Here is a 20,778-nt window from a genome sequence, read left to right on the forward strand (position 1 = left end):
ACTCATCATTCGACGCGTACTTATCAAGCACCTACGAGGTCCCAAGCCCGGTGCCGTTTTCGAGGATACAGCTGTGGACAAGCGGGGATAACAGCACGCACCGTGCACAGCCTAAATAAGCAACGTACATCCTTTCTATATCAACCGCCATGCAATTTAAGTGTAGAAGATACTGTTCAAAAAACATGGATATACATGCTCTATAACCCTAAACACATGGTATATAATTTAAGGTAGTTTGTAGTAGCAAAAAAAAAAGAGAAAAGAAAAGAAAAAAAAAACATTTATAACCAAACTTCCATTGTGGACTGTGCCCTTTGAGTTCTAAAGAGGGAGATGAGAAGGAGGTAAAAAGAAATGCGGGGCTTTTGAACTTAGTTCAGTTTTTCTTGTTTGTTGTGGTGACTACACATTTCCTATTAAGTCCTGTAGAAAGTCTCCATGTATAAAATACAATATAAGTATGTTCCAGAAATGCCGGGGGCACGCAGCTCTTACCATCAGTGACTGATGATGAGGACCTAAGGCAGAAGGGTTGGTTGCCCTGATGAGAGGCACACTGTAACTTTAGCCCTTCTGTTATCAAAGGGATTATTGGGCTTGCTGAACCCTGGGTGTGGTCCTTAAACTCAAGCCCTACACGTGTTTTAAACCTTCGACGGAGGGGCTCCTGGGTGGCTCAGTTGGTTAAGCGTCCAATGGGCTCAGGTCATGATCTCGAGGTCCGTGAGCTCGAGCCCCGTGTCGGGGTCTGTGCTGACAGCTCAGAGCCTGGAGTCTGCTTCTGTGTCCCCCTCTCTCTCTGCCTCTCCCCTGCTCATGTTCATGTTCTCTCTCTGTCTCTCTCTCTCGCTCCCTCTCTCAAAAACTAATAAACATTAAAAAAAAATTGAAACCTTCAATGGAGGGGCACCCAGGTGGGTGGCTCAGTCAGCTAAGCGTCCTCCTCCTGATTTCAGCTCAGGTCATGATCTCAAGGTTCCCGAGTCTCGCATAGGGCTTTGTGCTGAAGTGCAGAGCCCGCTTGAGATTCTCCTCTCCCTCTCTATCTGTGTCTCTCTTTCTCTCAAGGTAAATAAATAAACTTTAAAAAAAGATTCTTTAAGGAAAACCTTCAATGGATATTTTTGCAAAGCCCACCGTTTAATATTTGATCCATTGATCCAACACTTGAATGGATCATAACAAGGGCAACACGAGACAAATAGCCTGTCCCATCCATCACACATCGTGACCTTGTGTCCTCAACCGCCCCTTGACCCCAACCTGCCCCTCCCGCCAGTTCATCCCTCATGAAAGTGGGGGGAGACGGGGGGAGTAGGGGTGTTGGAAACATAGCCCAGTGCCACCTCACCGAGGAAGAATGTCTGATAGCATGCCTGCTTAGTCGGGACAGGTTACCCCAGGCAACCCTGCTCCCCTATTCGCGTTATTTCTCTATGGTGTGCAGATTTTTCCATAGTTCCCTAAAATATTAGGAAAACAGTGAGCAACCTTGAAACTGTTTAAAAGAGTATTTTAGAAAAAGCAGAGGGAAGGTTTCTATTCCAGGAACAGACCTCAGCTTTTGGAGACTATGTGAAATGATTGGAAGTCAAAAGTTGAGTCGAGTCGGATGCCAGGTGCTATGACTTGGACCTCATCCCTCCCTGAAAGCTGGAAGCTCTGGGTTGTCACTGGTTCTGCAGTCCGGAGTCTGCTCTCCTCTGTCGCCTGTCACTCCATTTAAACATCTCCCCCCAGGTACAGTTGAGCCCGACAGAACTTTGCCCGACCGGACTTAAGGTTGTTCCTTCTCTCCTTCGGTGCACGAGCAGTAACCTGCACCTCTAAGTCAAGTGCAACTGGTTTATTTTGACATGGTAATGATCTAGAAAAATGCTTTGATTGCCCATGTAAAGGCTTTTCTTTTTTTTTTTTTTTTTTTCCAGTTTAATTATTCCAATCCTATCCTCTGTAACTGGAAGTATGTCAGGGTAGATTTTCACGGAAATTAGAAGCCCTTCGTTGGGAAGAAACTTGGAGATGAGCTAATCAAAACCCTTAATTTCTTAGAAAAGGAAATGACTCAGAGAGGATAAGTGAGACCCTGCTGGGTCCAGCGAGTAGGAACAGCTGTCTGGCCCAGAGGCTCCAGACGTGGGCGCCATGCTTGAAACGGTGGTTTCTTCCACACGAAAAACAGTAGTATTTGAGTTTGCAGCTAATCAAGCGTCTCATACGTTATCCTTACAACGGTGCAGTTGGCCCAACATCTTGGCCACGGGAATTGTCTTTAAAAGACATGGGGGACAAGTAAACAATTTTTTTAAGTTGAAGTATAATCGGCACACAGCGTTACGTTAGTTTCAATTACAGGGTTTTGGTTTTGGTTTTTCTTTCCTAAATGTTAAGCTGTGGCTACAACGTATACGTTCCTTTCTGTAGCACTTTCCGTATTCAGTCTTTGTATCTGTTGCTCCCTGTTGGCTCTGAAGTGCCCGAGGCAGGGTCTGTGACTTAGCCACCTTCTGTCCTCAGGCCCGAGTATCCTATCAGGCACCGAAGGGGCACCATGAACCGTTAATAAATACATCTGTCGATTAAGACTTAACCGTGAGTCAGAAGGGTACTGATAGCACTCATCCCTGGTGGGCGAGAGTCTCTTATTTATACTCAATTTACCCAACTTTTACCTTTTTTAATTTTTATTTATTTATTTTGAGAGAGAAAGAGAGCACAAGGGGGTAGCGGTGGGGGGAGAGAGTCCCAAGGAGGCTTCACACTGTCCACACAGAGCCTGATGCGGGGCTCGATCCCACCAACTGTGAGATCATGACCTGGGCTGAAATCCAGAGTCAGAAGCTTAACCAACAGAGCCACCCAGGCGCCCTGAGTTTATGCAACTTCTAAAGCTTTCGTAAGAGGCCCTTTACTCTCGAGTCTGGTTTGGTTTTGTTTTTATCATTTTTTTTTAATTTTTTTCTTTAATGTTTATTTATTTTTGACAGAGAGAGAGAGAGAGACAGAGCATGAGTCGGGGAGGGGCAGAGAGAGAGGGAGCCACACAATCCGAAGCAGGCTCCAGGCTCCAAGCCGTCAGCCCAGAGCCTGACGCGGGGCTCGAACTCACAGACCGTGAGATCATGACCTGAGCCAAAGTCAGACGCTCAACCGACTGAGCCACCCAGGCGCCCCATGTTTTTTTTTTAATTTTAAAACTTCTGAGTGTCAGGGCATCTGACTTCAGCTCAGGTCATGAATCTCATGGTTCATGAGTTCGAGCCCCATGTCGGACTTTATGCTTACAGTGTGGAGCCTGACTTGGATTCTCTGTCTCCTTCTCTCTCTGCCCCTCCTCTGCTCGTGTTCTCTCTCTCTCTCTCTCTCCCTCTCAAAATAAAGAGATGAACTTAAACAAACAGAAAACTTAGTGTCAGGAAGTTAATGTAGCAGCGGCCACTGAAACACTCAAGAGCAGCACACGTTGTGTTTATCCCAGTGGACGGTATCACGGATAGATTCCGAGCTTCCTGGTGGCACCAACAGCCTTACAGCCCTTCTGTAAGAAGAACACCTAGAAACCTAGAACTAGAGCACTTTCTGGAGCTCTGCTTCTTGGGGCACACTAGCTCTTCCCCTGGGGTCTTTGAGAAGAGCTGACCCCGCAGATTCTGCAGACACTCAGTGATCCAGGGATGCTGACTGCTTTTCAAAAGCAAATGTGTAACTGTCTAGAACAAAAATCCATCTTTCCATCAGAATGGACTCGCTCTCCAGGCCCTGACATTTTGGGTTCAACGTCTGCCTTTGCCCGTGAAAAATACGGCTGCGTCACTTTAAAAAAAAAATTTTTTTAGTGTTTATTCATTTTTGAGAGAGAGAGAGAGAGAGAGAGAGAGCGTGAGCAGGGGAGGGGCAGAGAGAGAGGGAGACACAGAATCGGAAGCAGGCTCCAGGCTCTGAGCTGTCAGCACAGAGCCTGATATGGGTCTCGAACCCATGAACCGTGAGATGATGACCTGAGCCAAAGTCAGACGCTTAACCGACTGAGCCACCCAGGCGCCCCTAAAGTGTATCTTTTAACGAGCTAACATATTTCCCTTTTATTTTATTTTATTTTTTATTTTTATTTTGAGAGAGAGAGGCAGAGACAGAGGGACAGGGAGAGAATCTCAAGCAGGCTCTTCACTGTCAGCCCAGAGCCCGACGAGGGGCTCGATCTCACGACCGTGACATCATGACCTGAGTCAAAGTCACAGACGCTTAACCAACCGAGCCACCCAGGTGCCCCACGGCTGTGTCACTTTTGACAGTTAATAAGAGACTCGTATTCAGTACACTACAATGCATATATACATTCATTCCCAAGTGTAGACTTTCCATTTAAATTCAGAGTATCTGTTCTACTCCAAAAGCTGGTTCTTCCTCACGCCTTTATCCGGGAGTTTTCCTTCAAGAAGGGCAGCACAGGCCCATGAAGATGGACTGGGGAGGTGGGTCGAGTCAAAAAGTAGAAATACTCTTCCCTTAGCACCTTCCTTTTCCTCCTTCAGAGCTGCCTTGGGGAAGAAGCACTGATCGGTGTCATTTGATGGGAGTCAGGGTGAGGAAAGGGGGGGGCACTTGAGTCCCCCCGAAAGGTTATCTTGAAAATGGTAGAACGGTCACATGAAAAGCGATCCCCTCGGTAGCGGCAGGGGGAAGAGACATAATGCCAACCAGTGTTAGCAAGGTGACTGCGGCCTAACGAGCCGGTGTTTGGGGTAAAGGATCACACGGTTCGAAAACACACACGGTGTAAATCGATTCGGAAGACCGGCTGCGTGGTGAGAGCTCTCCGTGCGGGGGCCCCCGCAGAGGAGGAGACACGGCAGACCAGCCATCAGAGCGACACAGGAGGCAGGGCCGCGAGCAGGAGTCTGCGGCTGGTGCTGGGGTCACCAGCAGATGGCCCGGTTTGCCCTGAACCTTGCGGTAGAGCCGTGAGTCTCCGTGGCTTCTGCGACTGGCTGCCGAGCACGGTGCTAATGACTGCATCCTGACAGGCTGAGTTTGTCCAGCAGACAACCGTGGGGAACACGGGCCGAGGGTGGCGGTGAGGAGCTTGCGGTCAGGGAGCAGGAGCAGTATCCCTTCCTCCTGGGGAAAGGCACTGGTGATCCTAAAGGTACAGAAACTCGGCCTCTTGGTGGCCCCACTGAGTTTATCATGATTCCTTTCTGGATTCTAGATTTGGGGGTAAAATAGAGACCATTAGCCAGGGTACGATGTGTCTTTTCAACAGTCCTTTCAATGAGGAAGAGGTGTCCCAAAGACCAGTTTCTATTTTGACTTCACAGCGGCATTTTAAGAACATTCGGTATTTTCTTGAGTTCCTTTCTGCTCTACTTCTGGGGAGCTGGTGCAAAGAAGGCGGCCTCTCTGCTCCAAGAGAGTTGGAAAAGAATCCACGCAGAGCAGAGGCTTGGCTGCTGCTGGGGCCTCCCCAACCCCCTTGACACAAAATGGAAATGGGCATCCATCCAGATGGATCTTGGCAGGCAGAACCAGCCGGGTACTTTTGTGCAGTGAACAACCTTCACAGTCATACCCAGCATCCCCTGGTCACTGAACCCAGAGACAGTCAGGAGGGGAGGATGGAGGAGTGCTGATCAGAGGAAGGGGAGAGACCACGGGTCAGAAAAAGAACGGAGAGGTTGAGAGTCCAGGAAAGATGGGCAGAGGCAGAGGTGGGGACACAGAGAGGTAGGGAGGATGTGAGGGCCCCAGAGAGCCCGGAGCCCTCACAGCCCTCCAGGGCCCTGCCAATCCTTCCAGTACAAATTGCTGTAAATTTTAGAGGAGCTAAAAAGAGATAGGTTTTTAAGAAACCAGTGAATTTGACAAATTGGCAGTTGGCCAAATAGGCTATTCTGTAGGGTGATCTTGGGGAACTGGCCTATTTCGGGGAGGCAGGTATGGAGTGAGATCCTCACCAGGCTTGTCCAGACTTGGTTTTGGTCAGATTATGCCAAGGTCATGGGACTGTGCCCGGGTCTCCAGAGTGTATCCCACTGACCTCTGTCACCTTCAGTAGATGGAGGCTGCTTGGTGTGTGTGTGTGTGTGTGTGTGTGTGTGTGTGTGTGTGTGTGTGTTGCTGTCCCTTGAAGCAGAGAGAGGAGAAAGCCACCAGTGTGCCGGCCGACCACACCGCCTCACACAGTAGGGTACTAAGTGTGTGTGAGGCCGGCAGCCGTTACTACTAAAGCATCTGTTTCTTTTTTAAAAAGTTAAAATAAGTTTCTTTTACTCCGGATCCTCCTGAGCTTTGCTTTTTGATGTCAGTGGGTGGTAAAAAGGGGAAGTGTGGATCTGCACTCAACCCTGAATCTTCTGTTCTGAGTTGCTATGGCTCTAACTGTATTCGCCAGAAATTCCCGTATTGAAGCCCTGACATCCAGCATCCCTGAATGTGATCTTACTGGGAAACGGGGTTCAGATGAGGCACTGCGAAGTGAGTGAGGTGGGCCCCTAATCCGTATGATTGCTGGTCTTACAAGAGGGCAAATCCGGACACAGACAAGCCCGGGAGCATGCCACAGGGCGCCACCAGAAGCCAGGCAGCGCCTGGAGTGGACCTTCCCCAGGGCCTGCGAGGGGGTGCGGCCCCATCCACACCCTGATGCTGGACTCCACGACCGTGGGGCAAGAACCTTGGGTTGTGCTGAGCCACCCGGTTTATGCTATTTTGCTACGGCGGCCCCAGAAAACTCCTACACTGACGTGGTCAGGGAAGGCCACGGATCGATCAGCCACACGTGACTATTCAACTACCTGGTTTCTTTTTAAATTCTCCACTCACTGTTTGCATAAGCATCTCCATTATTTCCAGATTCTTTGCGTAAGAATCAGAGTAGCGGATTTGCTTAGAAATACTTTTCGTTGTTACGGCACTGTCCCCAAATTTCCGTGATTAATTATATCCTCGCAGGCCTGGTTTTTCGGGGCTTTTCTCGGGGGTGGTGTTGACATCACGGCGTCCGATGGGAGCAGCAGTGGGGGATGTGGGTTACTTTGCATTTTGGCTTTGCGCTGCTGTCCCCTAATTGAGTCATCCCGTACACCTCTGAATCAGGCCCTTGAACAGGCCACTGTCCCCAGCACCGAAAAGCCTAAACACATTCCCAACGTCCAGAGAAGGAATTAAGTTGTTAGTATTTTATCCAGTTGTATTTATTCCTCCAAGTTGTCTCAGAACCTCGACACTTCTCTTCTTCCCACTTGGATCTTATAAGTGGTATCTGATTTGGCACCAAGGCGTAGAGATTACTGGTTTCAGCTTAACGTGTCTGTACACACCCGTGTTCTACAAAGAGAAGAACGGTGAAGACACCGCATTCTCCCCGGGGCCCGCTGGGGAGTCCTGATTGGCCCGTGGATCCTGCAGGGACGAGTGTTGGCTGCTGACACCCCCCCCCCACCCCGCCCCCGGCTCAGGTGCGGTTGCCAGGCTCCCCGACGCTTTTCTGGTGCAAGGGCAGATTTATCAGAGCAAGGTGACAGTGTTGTTCCAGCAATGGCAGAGGAACCCGGCAGGGACTGATTCACAGACTTCCAGGAATTGTGTTTGATGACCGTGCCTCTTTTCTTAGTTGTTTTTAGGAGTCTCCGCTTAAAAACAGAACCAGTGTGGAGAGCAGTTTTCTTCTTACACGGTGGGCATGTTACAGTGTGTAGGACTGAGACATGGCTTGATCACATGCATAGGCAGGACCCTCCCAGTGGCAGTTCACAGTAAGGTGCGTGGACAGGGCAAGGCTGATGTCCGTGGCTTGTCGGTTTTCTGATTTCAGCCTGTGCTCACACGCTCCCGGGTACTTGGGGCTCTGAACATGAGCGTGTTCCCGGTGGCCTGAAACTCTCGGTGCCCTGTGGGATTTACATGGATACGATATGTAAGGGGTCAGCAAAGCCCACGTAAAATACCTCCGTGATCTCAAAGAACCCCACAGAAACGCATGTACATCAAGCAGGGTGTGAAATGAGCACAGCGAGGACATGAAATGCCAGTTGGTCCGTTAAAGGGTCATCTTGTGTGCTTAATGAAGCCAGAGACCGTTGGACCCAGGAACAAAAGAGGACAGTCAGAAACCGCTCAGGTCACGGACGTATTTCACTGGTTGACCTCTCCCAGCTCTTAGGTGACCCCTGCACCTACAGGTGGGCTTAGAAAGTGACCTGGAAAGCAAAGTCACTTGGAGCTAATGATATGTGACCTTTGCCCAAAACGTTATTTTTTCTCTTAAAGGGTTTATTACTGCGTTTCCTGCTCTGGGGTCCAACACAGTGAGGTAAACATGACTGAATTGCGCCACGAGATTGTTCTCGGGGTCCTTTCATACTTAACCTTCTGAGCCCAGGGCACCACTCAAGAGAAACACAGTGTGATGGTGAGAAAAATTAGCAGTGCCTGGAAAAGCTGCTCCCCGTGAATCAGGTGCCAGATGGTTTTCAAGGGCCTGTCTTTTGATCCTCCCCGAGAGATGGCTCTTGACCGATGGGGCTCGAAGAATGAATTGGGCCAAAACAAAACAAGACCGCCAGCACCTCTGAACTGGAAAGGGGCTTAGAGGCAGGGCTGCAAGCCTGCGCTGAATGGCCCTGGGGCCCTGGGAGAGGGATTTACCCTCAAGCTGGAATTCAGTACCCCAGAGCACTGTGTTTACGCACGTGGTCCTGAGGTCCTGGGGCCTGGAGTCAAATCCCGGCTCCTCTGTGCACCAGCTGGGTGGCTTTGGAAGGGTCATCTAAAACTAAGCCTCAGCTTCCCCAGCTGCCAGACGGGCATGATAAGAATACCCTCCTCCTAAGACTTACGAGCATAGCGCCAGGCACGCTGTAAGCAAAAAACACCAGCTCTCGTGATCAGGAAGTCCCCCAAATACACGGGATTCCAAGCGAAGATAAGGTATCTGTGTATGTAAACAAGCGGCTATTGGTACATTGGATGCCAGTGAATAAATCTGTGAATTTTTCTACTTCTATCTATACATCCTTCCAAATTCCTGTGGGATTTTTTTTTTTTTTTTTTTTGGTGTTTTGAAAAAATCAGTGTCTCGATAGATGTGCACATATCTTCTCCAGGAGGACCGGACGCACACACGAGACATATAATATGCACACCGGTTTTCTCCCTGAGGCTTGGGAAAGCTCTTCGGAGGTCCCGTCACACCTTTCTGTCTGTGGCCTCCAGTGCCAAATGCGGACAGTGCTCACTCCGTCCGTCGGCCGTCTTGCTAACTCAGAAATGTCAGTTACCCACGCTCTGCAGTGAGCACAGGAAGAGAAATCCACGTTTTCAGCCTCCTGGCCCAGAACGTCCAATACGTTTGTAGATGCCAACCAAATGTTGGAAATGCCGTCAGGGAAAGATTTGAAGCCACACGTGTGTGCACTGCAAAAATTCTCTGAAGCCTGAGCTTTAGAAGGATGCTCGGGGCTCTCTTCTGATGGGCACAGCTACCCAGACGGAGCACACATGCGTATCTACCCAGGCAGTCCTTCACCAGATGCTCCAGCCCCTGCTACATAGCGGGCTCTGAGGCTACCACGATGAAATAAACACACAAAGTCGCCTTTTTCTATGGAATGTGTCGTCTCCTAGAGCAGACAGGCAATAAACGCATACTGTGGTGTTGGGCAGTGTGTTCGTTTTCTGTGGCAGCCGTAAGAAATTGTCCCGAACCTGATGGCTTAAGAACAACAGAAATGTAGGGGCACCTGGGTGGCTCAGTCAGTTAAGCGTCTGACTCCGGCTCAGGTCATGATCTCACAGTTCACGAGTTTGAGCCCCACATGGGGCTCTGTGCTCGCAGCTCAGAGCCTGGAGCCTGCTTCCGATTCTGTGTCTTCCTCTCTCTCTGCCCCTCCCCTACTCTCTCTCTCAAAACTAAATAAAATTTTCTTAAAAAAGAAAACAGAAATGTACTCTCTCATAGTTTTGGAAGCCAGAAGTCTCCAGAGGCCAGAAATTCATTTGACTGGGCTGCTGTCAGGGTGTTTGGTCTCCAGCCTCGCTCCCTCCCGTGGCTTCAGAGAACCTGTCCCTTGCCTCTCCAGCCCTTGGTGGCTGCCACGTTCCTCGGCCACATCACTCCCGTCTCTGTCTCTCTTCCTAGGACCACCTCCTCTCTGTGCCTGTGCGGGGTCTCCCTTTGCGTGGCTCTCACGTTAGGAGGACTCTGTGGCGGTGTTCAGGGCCCCCCAGACGTCCCCAGACAATCATACCTCAAGATCCTTAATCTAATCATACCGGTTACTATATAAAGTGATGGTACTTGCGTGTCCCGGGGATTTGGGACTGAACAGGTCTTTGCACGGCCATTACGCGACCTGCAGCAGGCACTCACAGGTGCTTGGCAGAAAAGTAAAAGGAAAGAGGGTGAGGGTGACTCCGCTTTGGACGGGCCTTCAGGGAAGGCCCCCCGAGGGAGCGCATTTACCGGAGGCTTTCTGTTTCCTTCCTCTTTTCTGATTGTGCGGGGCAATTTCTGTTCCATTCTCCTTTCCGAATTCCTAGTACTATTTGATCCGACTCGCCGCTTTTCCATGGATTGTGAACGCTGTTTTCTTTAATGCGTTGAATTCCTGCCCCCCTCGCGCCCTCCCCCCCCCCCCCGTGACTCCAGGAGGACATGGTCATCCTCTCCCACGCGAGCAGCCAGCCTCCTTCTCCTTGCAGGTCAGAGTCCCATCCAGAAGGCTCTTCTTCGTCTTGGCCCCCGGCTTCCTGAGATAAGCCTTGTCTGGGAGGGATTAGGTTGGAGGCTAAGGAGACAAGGTGACTAAGTGACTAAGTCTGCAGAAATCAGGATGACATTGCAACACAACTGGATGCCTCCAGAGCCCTGAGTCCGGTAGGAAAATATGTGCCATCGAGGGGCGGAGGCCACTGCAGAATGTAAGGTGAAGGTATTTGGTATTTAAAGCATTTTAATTCTAAAGCTTCAGAGCTTCAGGCCTCCAGGACCCTCCCAGGAGGGAAGGAAAGCCAGAAGCAGCAGCAGCGAGAAGGACGCAGTCAGAACACTCCGCCCGCCGGGTTATTTTCTCTGTGACACACTGAGATAATCCGTTTCGGTGAGGTTCAGATAATCCTGAAATAACTCCTTATGCTGTTCTCACTGCATAAGTCCCCAGGAAGCACAAATCTCCAATATAGCAACAGGAACTCCGCTCCGCCTCCTCGTCCCCCACCAGGCCCCCGGCCCCAGCCGCAGCCCCCTCTGCGGGACCGGTTGCTCACCCCGTCAGTATTGGGAGCGCCCCTAATCCCGGCCGGCACCCAGGCCCCGGCCACGTGCTGCTCTCGGGGCCTGAGGCGCTGCTGGCAGAACCACGGACCTCGGACAGGGCGTCACGCTCTGGGCAGCGCGCCCCTTGTCCCCTCTTGCTGCCCTGGGGGGTAACAGAGCGCATCCCCCCGTGCACATCAAGAATTGCCAGTTCTGAATGCATCCCGCTCAGGGCCGCCTCCCAGGAGAGCGTGTCAGTCCTGAGGCCCTCGGCTGTGTTCTGGAAAGCTGCAGAATCCAAGCCACTCAATAGTAAAAGCTGCCGTTCCACGGGACCTCGACCAGTCCCGTCTTCAGAGTTAAAAGTTTGGTTCACGCGAGTGACCCAGTCTCACCTTCCTGCTGCTGAACTTGCCCGGGGGCTGTCTGTAATTCAGCCATCGGGGCGGCGGACACTGCAGGCCTTATTCGGGCCACGGTACCATGCTGACCCTGTGTCTCCAACAAGGGTGGCCTGTTTGGGGCTTTGTTCTGCGGGGCCGCCCCACCCCCGCGCCCGGACACTGCCTGCTCATTGTTCGCATTATCCGGGAGAAGAAAATGACCCTCTTGTGCATGGGGAGGACAGAAAGGACCGAAGGTGGAGAAACCAAATTCAGAACTTTCTCACTTGGCACCTCTCAGGGTGTCCGTGGAGCGTGTACCGATGGAAAGCTCTGGTGCGTCATAAGCGTCTTGGTGTGTCTGCTTTTTTTTTTTTGATTTTTATTTTTAAGTTTATTTATTTTTGAGACAGAGAGAGACAGAGCATGAGCGGGGGAGGGGCAGAGACAGAGAGGGAGACCCAGAATCGGAAGCAGGCTCCAGGCTCCGAGCCGTCAGCCCAGAGCCCGACGCGGGGCTCGAACTCACGGACCGCGAGATCGCGACCTGAGCCGAAGTCGGACGCCCAACCGACCGAGCCACCCAGGCGCCCCAGCGCGTCTGCTTTTTAAGCAAGTCATCACGCATTGCGGATTTGCGGGGTTCCTTGGTTTGTCTGGGGGAACTCAGAGGAGACTAAACCAATTAAGACCAGTCCCCGAAACTCCACCTAAACCCTCATAAGAAAATGACAGTATAAAAAGATTTTTCAGGGACGCCTGGGTGGCTCAGTCCGCTAAGCATGGGCTCTCAGTTTGGGCTCAGATCATGATGTCACGGTTTCGTGAGTTCAAGCCCCGCGACGGGCTCTGCACTGACAGTACAGAGCCGGCTTGGGATTCTCCCCCCGCCCCCGCCCCGTGCTCTTCTCAGGCTCACGGGGAAAAAATGTTTTTAATTAAAAAAATGTTTTAAAAATTTAAAGTTTATTCCATCACAGTAAAATGCACCTACTGTAAAACTTAGCATCTTAACCGTTGATGGAGTTCAAAATTTTCAGGTTTTAAGGTTTTTAGTCACTTTTCAAGTTTTAGGTGTTAAAGTTCAGTACATTCAGTTGTGCAACCGTTCCCCCCCCCTCCCCCCGCCCCATCCATTTCCAGATCTCTTCATCTTGCAAAACTGAAACTCTGCACCTGTCAAACAACACTCCCCACCCCCCCACCCCCTGCCCCTGGCCCTGAGCAAGTTTCGGTTTGACTGTTAACCGTCAACGGAAAGTCAAGGCTGAGCGAAGCTCCGTTTGGAACTTTCTAAACACTCTTCAAGTCGGGTAAGAATAGGAGAGAATTGAACATTGTGCAGCCAGAGGCAGCGCCCTCTGCAGGCTTAGTGCACGGCGCCCCCTGCCGGTGGGAGTGTGTGCTCCTTGCTGAGAACGCAGTCTTCGCTCCCAAAGAAGCCCTGAGCGGTCCAACCAGGTGTATTTGGCAGTTTCCTTCCATCTAAGTGACAGCAGGGATGGTTTAGTTCTCGTGTTCTTTTAAAAAGCCGACTGTGAACCTACGTCTGGGAAACATGAACTTTTTACCGCGACTGTGAGAGGTGCATCTACTCCCTTAGGAACGTGCTTCCGGGTAAGACGTGTCACAGCAAGTCTGACTGTCAGCAGGCCACGCTGGGAATACCAGGGGTGACAGAAACACTCTGCGATGTGCTTTTCCGAGATCCCCAGCTGCACGGAAAACCAGGTTGTGTTTCTCTGTGTAACAGGTGCAGTTTACCCCACCTGTTTCTACCGAACTTTCTACCTGCCCGACCTTCCGGAGACGGCGCCCCGCGTCTCCTCCCTGTGTCTTACTGTAATGCTCAGGACTCTTACTCTCCGGTGACGGCCTCCTCCACGGAAGTGTCCCCTCCCTCCTTGGCGGCCCCCTCTTTGTCAGAGGATGGTCAGCGCCGGCCCACAGAACGGCAGCCCGGTCCCTCTGGCGATTCCTCCAGGCTTGCTCCCCGTCACCCTCTTTAACGCCGACGTCCAGAAATGGGGCTCCTTGGCCACTTTCGCACATTACGTCTTGCTTTAGGCATTTCCACTCTAGCAAAACGGCCTATCTGTTTCCCTTCAGAACCGGGACTCCCCCGCTTCTAAGAGGCATCTCGATGGAAAGCTGGGTCACGAACTGGTTTGCACTGGGAAGGCTCTTGGAAATGACCGAGTGCGGCCCAGGTGGCAGCCAGCAAGTGGGAGTGAGAAACTGGGCCGGACGGGCTAGACGGGCACGTGCAGCACACCTGGGCTCCAGGCTGCCGTGGCCTAATGCTCATTCATATCACGCGGCATCCCTGCCTCTTCCTCCCTCACCTCTGTCCCCCAGAGTTTCCCTTTAATGCTAACCATAATTCCTCCAAATCGATCCTTCCTCCGCTCCCCCTGGCCCATGGCCGACTCCCCTGAACTGTTACAGTAGTTCCCCCGCTCCTGCTCTTGTTCCGCACCCCTAGTCGGTCCTCACACAGCATCAGAGACTGGAGGGCCTGTCAGCACGGTAGTCTGACCATACCACCACCCCCCCGACCTCCGGGGCATGGCCCGGCGCCATGACTATGGCCCACAGAACCCTTGGCGAACTCCCCACCCCACCCCCTGCCATGTGCATACAGCCAACTCTATTTGATGCTAAGAATCAAAAGCCCAAATGATGTTCCTTGGGTCTCCATCGGCTCTCACTAAAAACTCAGGCAAGATGGGCATGTGTTATCTTGATAGTGTCCCGCTTTTTCTGACAGTGTCCCTCCACCCCCAAGTAAATCCGATCAGTGTCAGCGTGCCTTCCGAATGGGGGGACACGGGACGCAGCTTCCCAGGACGCTGGTTATGAAAACTGAGTTGCCAGCCGCCTTCTGAAAGTTGTCCTCCCTCGAAATCAGGACTTCTCACATCCCGATCATGGGCACACATCGACTGGATCTGGGAAGACAGATACAGGGGTCCTTTTAATGCTAAAATGTTCTTCTGACAAAGAAAAAAAGAATACTCGTTCTTTGTGGAAACCAGGGAAAAGCACAAAGAGGAAAATAAAATCAATTCTAATCTTAACCACCTACAGATGACTCCTCTATTAACATTTTATCGAGGTCCCGGGAAACCTTTTAGGATGACGATGGCTAAGACTGATTGATCACATTGACCATGCCAAGTACTGACGGGGCGCTTAGCGCGTGTCACAGGCCCCCCAGCGTGGGGCCACAGATGTTCTGGTGGTCTGGTCGTCTACAGTGCGGTTAGGAGCTGGCCCCAGATTGTAAATCAACTTACTCCCCAAACTCACAGTCCAGAGCCAAGCTCAGAACCACCTCCTTGTACGCGGTATCGTTGAGGGTTAACCACTGGCTTACCCACTGGAGACTTAAACCCGATTAAAAGGCTATTGACCCTTTCTTTCTAAGTAAAATCTCCAAACAAAAATAATGCCCAGGGCTGACCATTTTAACCAAAAACAGCTGCGTGAATCTTACTTTTTCTAACCGCAGGGGATAAGAATCTCAGAGTTACTACTAATCCTGATTCTTCGGGGTAACGAAGACAGCTTTGTTTTGAGTTCCTCAAAAGCATGGTCAACAGCTTCTGGAAATTAAGTCAAACCCAGAGCTCTTGGCAATGGAGCTCCACAGATTTCTTTGTGGAACGGAATCCCCACAGGACACAGTGGAATCTCCACAGGACGTGCAGACACGGCTGCCCCACTGTGGCTGGCTTTGTATGTTCTCGAGTTCAGACGCTGACAGAGACAACTGGCTGCTTCAAATCCCAATCCCGAATCCTTGTTCCCAGGCAGGGCAGGGACGAACTCTGCGTGACGAGGCGAGGCTTGGGAAGGACGCCCCTTCTGTGGTTCTAGTCACATTGACTCAGACTATAGCATCGTAGACCCACGGGTGTTATTTCTGTGAGGCTTAGGGCTTCCTTCGTCTTTTGTGCATGCTGTCAGCCTGTTTGAGGATTCTCATATATGGCAGAACTTTGTCATAACGTAGATCATTGTTATACAGACTTAGAAACAAGAGGTTAAATGCTGCCCCCAACACAGAACAACCACATACAGGTGAAGCCTTAGCTTAACAGATTGCCTCTAAGGAGCCAAAGCATCATTAGAAACCATGACCATTCATGTTATAATTGGGAATAAAAGGACTGTGGCCCAGGGGCACGTGGGTGGCTCCCTCGGTTGAGTGTCTGACTCTTGATTTCAGCTCAAGTCATGATCCCAGGGGCATGGGATCAAGCCCCACATCGGGCTCCTTGCTGAGCACGAAGCCTGCTTAAGATTCTCTCTGCCCCTCTCCCCAGTTCTCTCCCTCCCTTTCTTCAACTTTTTTCAAAGTTCGCAATAGAAATGTCCTAGTCCATGGTCTGGTCCTTGGAAGACTCCGTCTGTCAAATACAAGAAGAGCGGGTCATGGACCTTCTTCTTTAATATCCTTTTAGCATTCGTTTAGATTTACGGAAGCTGTGTGAAGACAGCCCGGAGAGCCACCTCTCGCTCCGGCTAGCTCTACGAGGGCCCCTTTGACGCAGTTGCGAGTCGTGGAGCCAACACGACCGTGACTTCAGCTCACAGTTCGTTCCGATCCCACCAGCTTTGTCGTCACCTCCTTCTCGTGTTCTGGGTCCCATCTGCGTGACCACACTACAGTTAGTCTCCTTTTCCCTCAGTCTCCTCTGGTCTGGAAGGGTTTCTCAAACTTTGTTTCTGTGGCCCTGAGAGTTTTGAGGAGGAATACTCACTAGGTATTGTGTGCAAGGTCCTTCCACGTGGGTTTGTCTGAGAGTTTTCGCTGTTAGACCGCGCTCCCGGGTCCGGGGGGAGGAAGCCGACCTCGGCGAGGCGCCATTGTCCTCACATCGTGTCAAGAACACGTGGTATTCACTGAGTGTTGTATGGAAACCAATTTGACAATAAATTTCGTATCAAAAAAAAAGAATACATGCTATTGGCATGACCTAATCACTGTTGGTGTTGACCTTGATCACCTGGCCAAGGTCGTGTCTGCCACGTCTCCACCGTAAGGGTCCTTCGCCCCACTTTCTGCAACTGCTCTTTAGAAGGAAGTTTATGCGGTCAACTTGAGGGGTAGCAGGTATGTGTCACCTCCCTGAGGCCTTATCCAAATATGTAAACTATTTGGACCTCTGTGTGGCTGATTTAGCCTTATTTGTTTATATCAGTATGGACGCATGGGTATTTATGGTATCCTGTGGGTTATAATTCAATTCTGTATTATTTTGGTACTCACATTGTTCCAACTTTGGCTATTGGGAGCTCTTTCCACTGAGCTCCTATGTTCTTTGACATGTTACTCCAGGGTGATCATCTCGTATGTTTCCTGTCCTCATCTTAGAATAAGCCACTTCGCTAAGAAGCCCGGTTCCCTTTATTGGAGAATAAATAGAAAAACCAAGATCTGGGCACCGAGTGGGTTGTTCTGTTTTGCTGGCCGCTGCCTAATGAGATAATATTGACAGCCAGCTCTGCAGGAAAAAAAAAAAAAAAAAAAAAAATTCAACCCTCAGCTGCTCCAAGGAGAACAAATCATGTTCATTGTCAGTAGTTTATTAGGTTTGTGTTCTGGTTTGGAAAAGTCAATGTCATTAGGCTCTGCAAATATTTGAGGAACACGGCCTCCATGGTCAACGGGGAGGGCGTGTTCCTAGGGAAGACTCCTCTGGGTGAACTCATTAGAATAACACTTTTCCTGAAATGTTCTTTGTTAGGTTAACTTCTGAAGCTTCTTGTTTTCTGAAACAGACTAGTCGGATCTGATCTGATTAGTACTCTTTTTTTTTAATTTTTATTTTATTTTTGAGAGAGAGAGAGAGAGAGAGAGAGAGACAGAGTGTGAGTGGGGGAGGGGCAGAGAGAGAGGGAGACACAGAATGCAAAGCAGGCTCCAGGCTCCCAGCTGTCCGCACAGAGCCCGATGCAGGACTCGAACTCACGAACCATGAGATCATGACCTGCGCTGAAGTAGGACGCCCAACCGACTGAGCCACCCAGGCAGGCACCCCATGATCTGATTAGTATTCTTAAGGGAAGTTGGCGTGCAGGTGCACATTGCAGCTTTTAACCACCACCATACCTACTTCTAAGTCGCACATATTCCCTTCTGGGCAGTGCAGGTGACAGTCGCCTTTTTAGGGACTTGCTGGAAGGCAAGGGGCATTTTCATACTGGAAGCAGGGCAGAGACAAAGGGCCGTATTTATAAACTTGGGCGGGGAGCGGGGAGGGGGGAAGAAGCAAGCATCAAGATACGTAGTGTCCCTTCTCTTTGAATAGTTACCTGGGATTGCTGAAGCCCCAGACCAGACTAACAGCGTTCTTGTTCTAGAAGACCCAGTCTAGGCTCTACGTGTGGGGGACTGAAAACTCCGAAGAGGCGCCTCCTTGTGGCATGTGACCTTGATAGGGACGTGTAAGATATGCTTGGCACAGGTAGATACCAGATGGAGACCAGAGGGGTTCAGTGATTCCAAGTAAATACAGCGGAACTTTAGAAATGGAGTATGAAGCCACCCTCCAGGGAGGCTCTATTAGAGATCCACCAGACCTTCACATTTGATTTCCAAGGGACCGGAACTGTGGCCACTCGTCCAAGTACTTGATATTTACGTAAGTGTCTCGTGTGACTTGTCCCTGTCGCTGTGTCCTCCAGACACAGATGGGTCATCTCCTTCAGAGGTTACTGATAACCTCCTCCAAGGCAGTAAAAACCTGCCAGGTGAGCATTATCCATGTGGAGAAGCAAGAGAGAGGAATTCCCTTACCGCACACGCTCGCTTGTACCGTCCTCTCTGATGGACGATCACACCCTCCTTTCTCCTCCGTTTGTTGAAACTTAAAGACCACCTTCCAGTGACTTACAAAACAGAGAGATTGGCTTTATCTCACATTCAGATAATCACCGTCACATAAATACGGCATACCAGTGATTCTCCCGAAAGCTTAAGTTCTTCGGAGAATATGCCCTAGTTATCTCCCTCCAACCTTTAAGCAAGACCCAGGATGGCTTACCCTCCATATGCCCTAAGGCACAAAGCAAGTCCAGACTTGGGGACGATGCTCATTTCGTCTTCATACTTTACAGCTTCACTGTACTGGAAGGTGTTTGGAAGGGCAGATGTCCTACCTCTTCCTCAGGGAAATGAGTCGTGCCCCCATCCCACGCTCGGTGTGGTTTCGAAATTGTAATTGCGTGAACTTGCTCCCCACCGCCTCCCCAGAGCTCGCCCCCGAACTAGAGGTGTGAACCTCACCATTTCAGGCCGGTGGCTTTGCAGTGGGAAAAGACGACACGGCCAGTTGTCCAGGCCGCTGGGTAATAAAGTCCCTGAGCTCTGAGTTACTAGAATTAAGGAAGTATTTTTCCCTTCATGTCAAAAAACGGGGTGTGAGTGCTGACAGCAGGCAGTAGGGTTAAATGATTGTATACCTGTCAGTTTTGAAAAGCGATGGAATATTCTTTCCAGACGCTGGAGAGCACATGGTGATAAGGTGCAACATTTTTAGAATAGATCTTCCAGGGTATTTGAGAAAACATTTCAACATGACATGGTTAATGGGACCAGCCTAATTCCATGAAACTCAACTTACCCAAAGCCTGAAGGATCTTATATTCTGACATCTCAGCGTTCTGCTTTTACATGATGGTGATTCATTTTATAATGTATTCACCTTCCTTTTAAAGAGGAATCACTTGCACCTTAAGAAAGGGAGAGAAATATTGGATGGAATTGGCAGGTTTTTAGCATTCTCTGCCAAAGTTACATAGTTACATCTTTTAATTCAGGGTTTGTTAATCAATTATACACACACAAAGTTTTAAAAAGTCGGTTCTCTAGGGATTTTTACCGACAATAGCCATTCCCCTAGGCTGCCCACTCCCCACTTTTCATACTCCCAGGCCCCAGACCCCGCAGCTCTTCAGATGGGCTCCGACTAAGGCAAACTCTGACCGCTGAGCCTCATTCCCTCCATTTCTTGAAAAAAAAAAATTGTAGTTTTTCCTGGACCTCATCACTGTCCTATTTATAATTTTTCTCAGCTTTCTGTGTATTTGCCACTAACTTATTCCCCCATTTTCCCTTCATTGCAGAAACCCCATCATGTGTTCAGACCATTTTACATACCCTATTCCGACCAGCTCCAGGGCAGATCACCTGACCCGTGGGCCTGTCTCGGCCCTCCCGGGATCTCTCCTTACCCCTCTCAGGGATTCCCCGCACCTTTTTCCTGAGATCGATCCTGTGTCTTTCTTTTTCTTCATCCATGACTCCCTTGCTTTGCAGAGTAAACCCCCAAAGGCTTCTTGAAAAAGTATGCATGGGAAGGAAATCCTTTGAGGCCTTGAACGTATGAAGATGTCTTTCTTCCAACACAACACACTGGATTGACCGTTTGATTCTGAGTTCTAGGACAGAAACCAGTTTCCCTCCTAACTCAGTGCCCTATGTCTTCTAACTCTTGGTGCTAGCTTTCTACAGTCTACAGTCTACAGCTGGAAGCTCCTAGAATCTTGTCTCTGCCTCCAGCATCGTTGATGCCGTGCCCGGTGGGTCTTTCTTCATCTGCTAGGCTCCGTCCTCACGATGGACCCTAGGACAGTCTTAAAAGTCTCAGCTTTCAGCTTCCAGACTTTCACTGTTCGTCTTCCTGGAACTCCTATTATTTGAGTGCTCGGCGTCCCAGACTGGTCCTTTATTTCTGTTCTTTGAATCCATTCTCGTTGTCCGGCTCCATCCTTGTTGTAGATTTCTTCAGCTTTCTCTTACTGTGACTGTGTGAATTTCTTATTTCTGATTTAATCTTTTTATTTTTCAGAAGTACTGTCTTGTTCTTCGTCTTTTTAAAATAACATTTCCATTTGGTCCCTGTTTCATGGATGTAGTAGTATCTTCTCCCATCACTCTGGGAATGTCAATGGGGGAAAGTTCCTTCCCCCCACCCCGCCTCTCTCTCTCTCTCTGTCTCTGTGTGTGTGTGTGTGTGTGTGCACTGTGTACCTGTGCATGTGTGCACACACACCTGTCCATCTTTCTGTCTCTGCATTGTCTGTGTTTCCTTCAAAAATTTTTTCCCTTTGTTTTAGCCTCTTCAG

General features: G+C 50.0%; 1 protein-coding gene across 1 annotated transcript in view; it reads left to right on the plus strand.

Annotated features, from left to right (window-relative positions):
* Positions 1 to 20,778, plus strand: part of ANKH (ANKH inorganic pyrophosphate transport regulator) — a 137,425-nt gene that overhangs the window by 107,728 nt on the left and 8,919 nt on the right. The window lies entirely within an intron of this gene.

This window comes from Panthera uncia (genome assembly GCF_023721935.1).
Source record: "Panthera uncia isolate 11264 chromosome A1 unlocalized genomic scaffold, Puncia_PCG_1.0 HiC_scaffold_17, whole genome shotgun sequence".
In the NCBI taxonomy this organism is placed as follows: domain Eukaryota; kingdom Metazoa; phylum Chordata; class Mammalia; order Carnivora; family Felidae; genus Panthera; species Panthera uncia.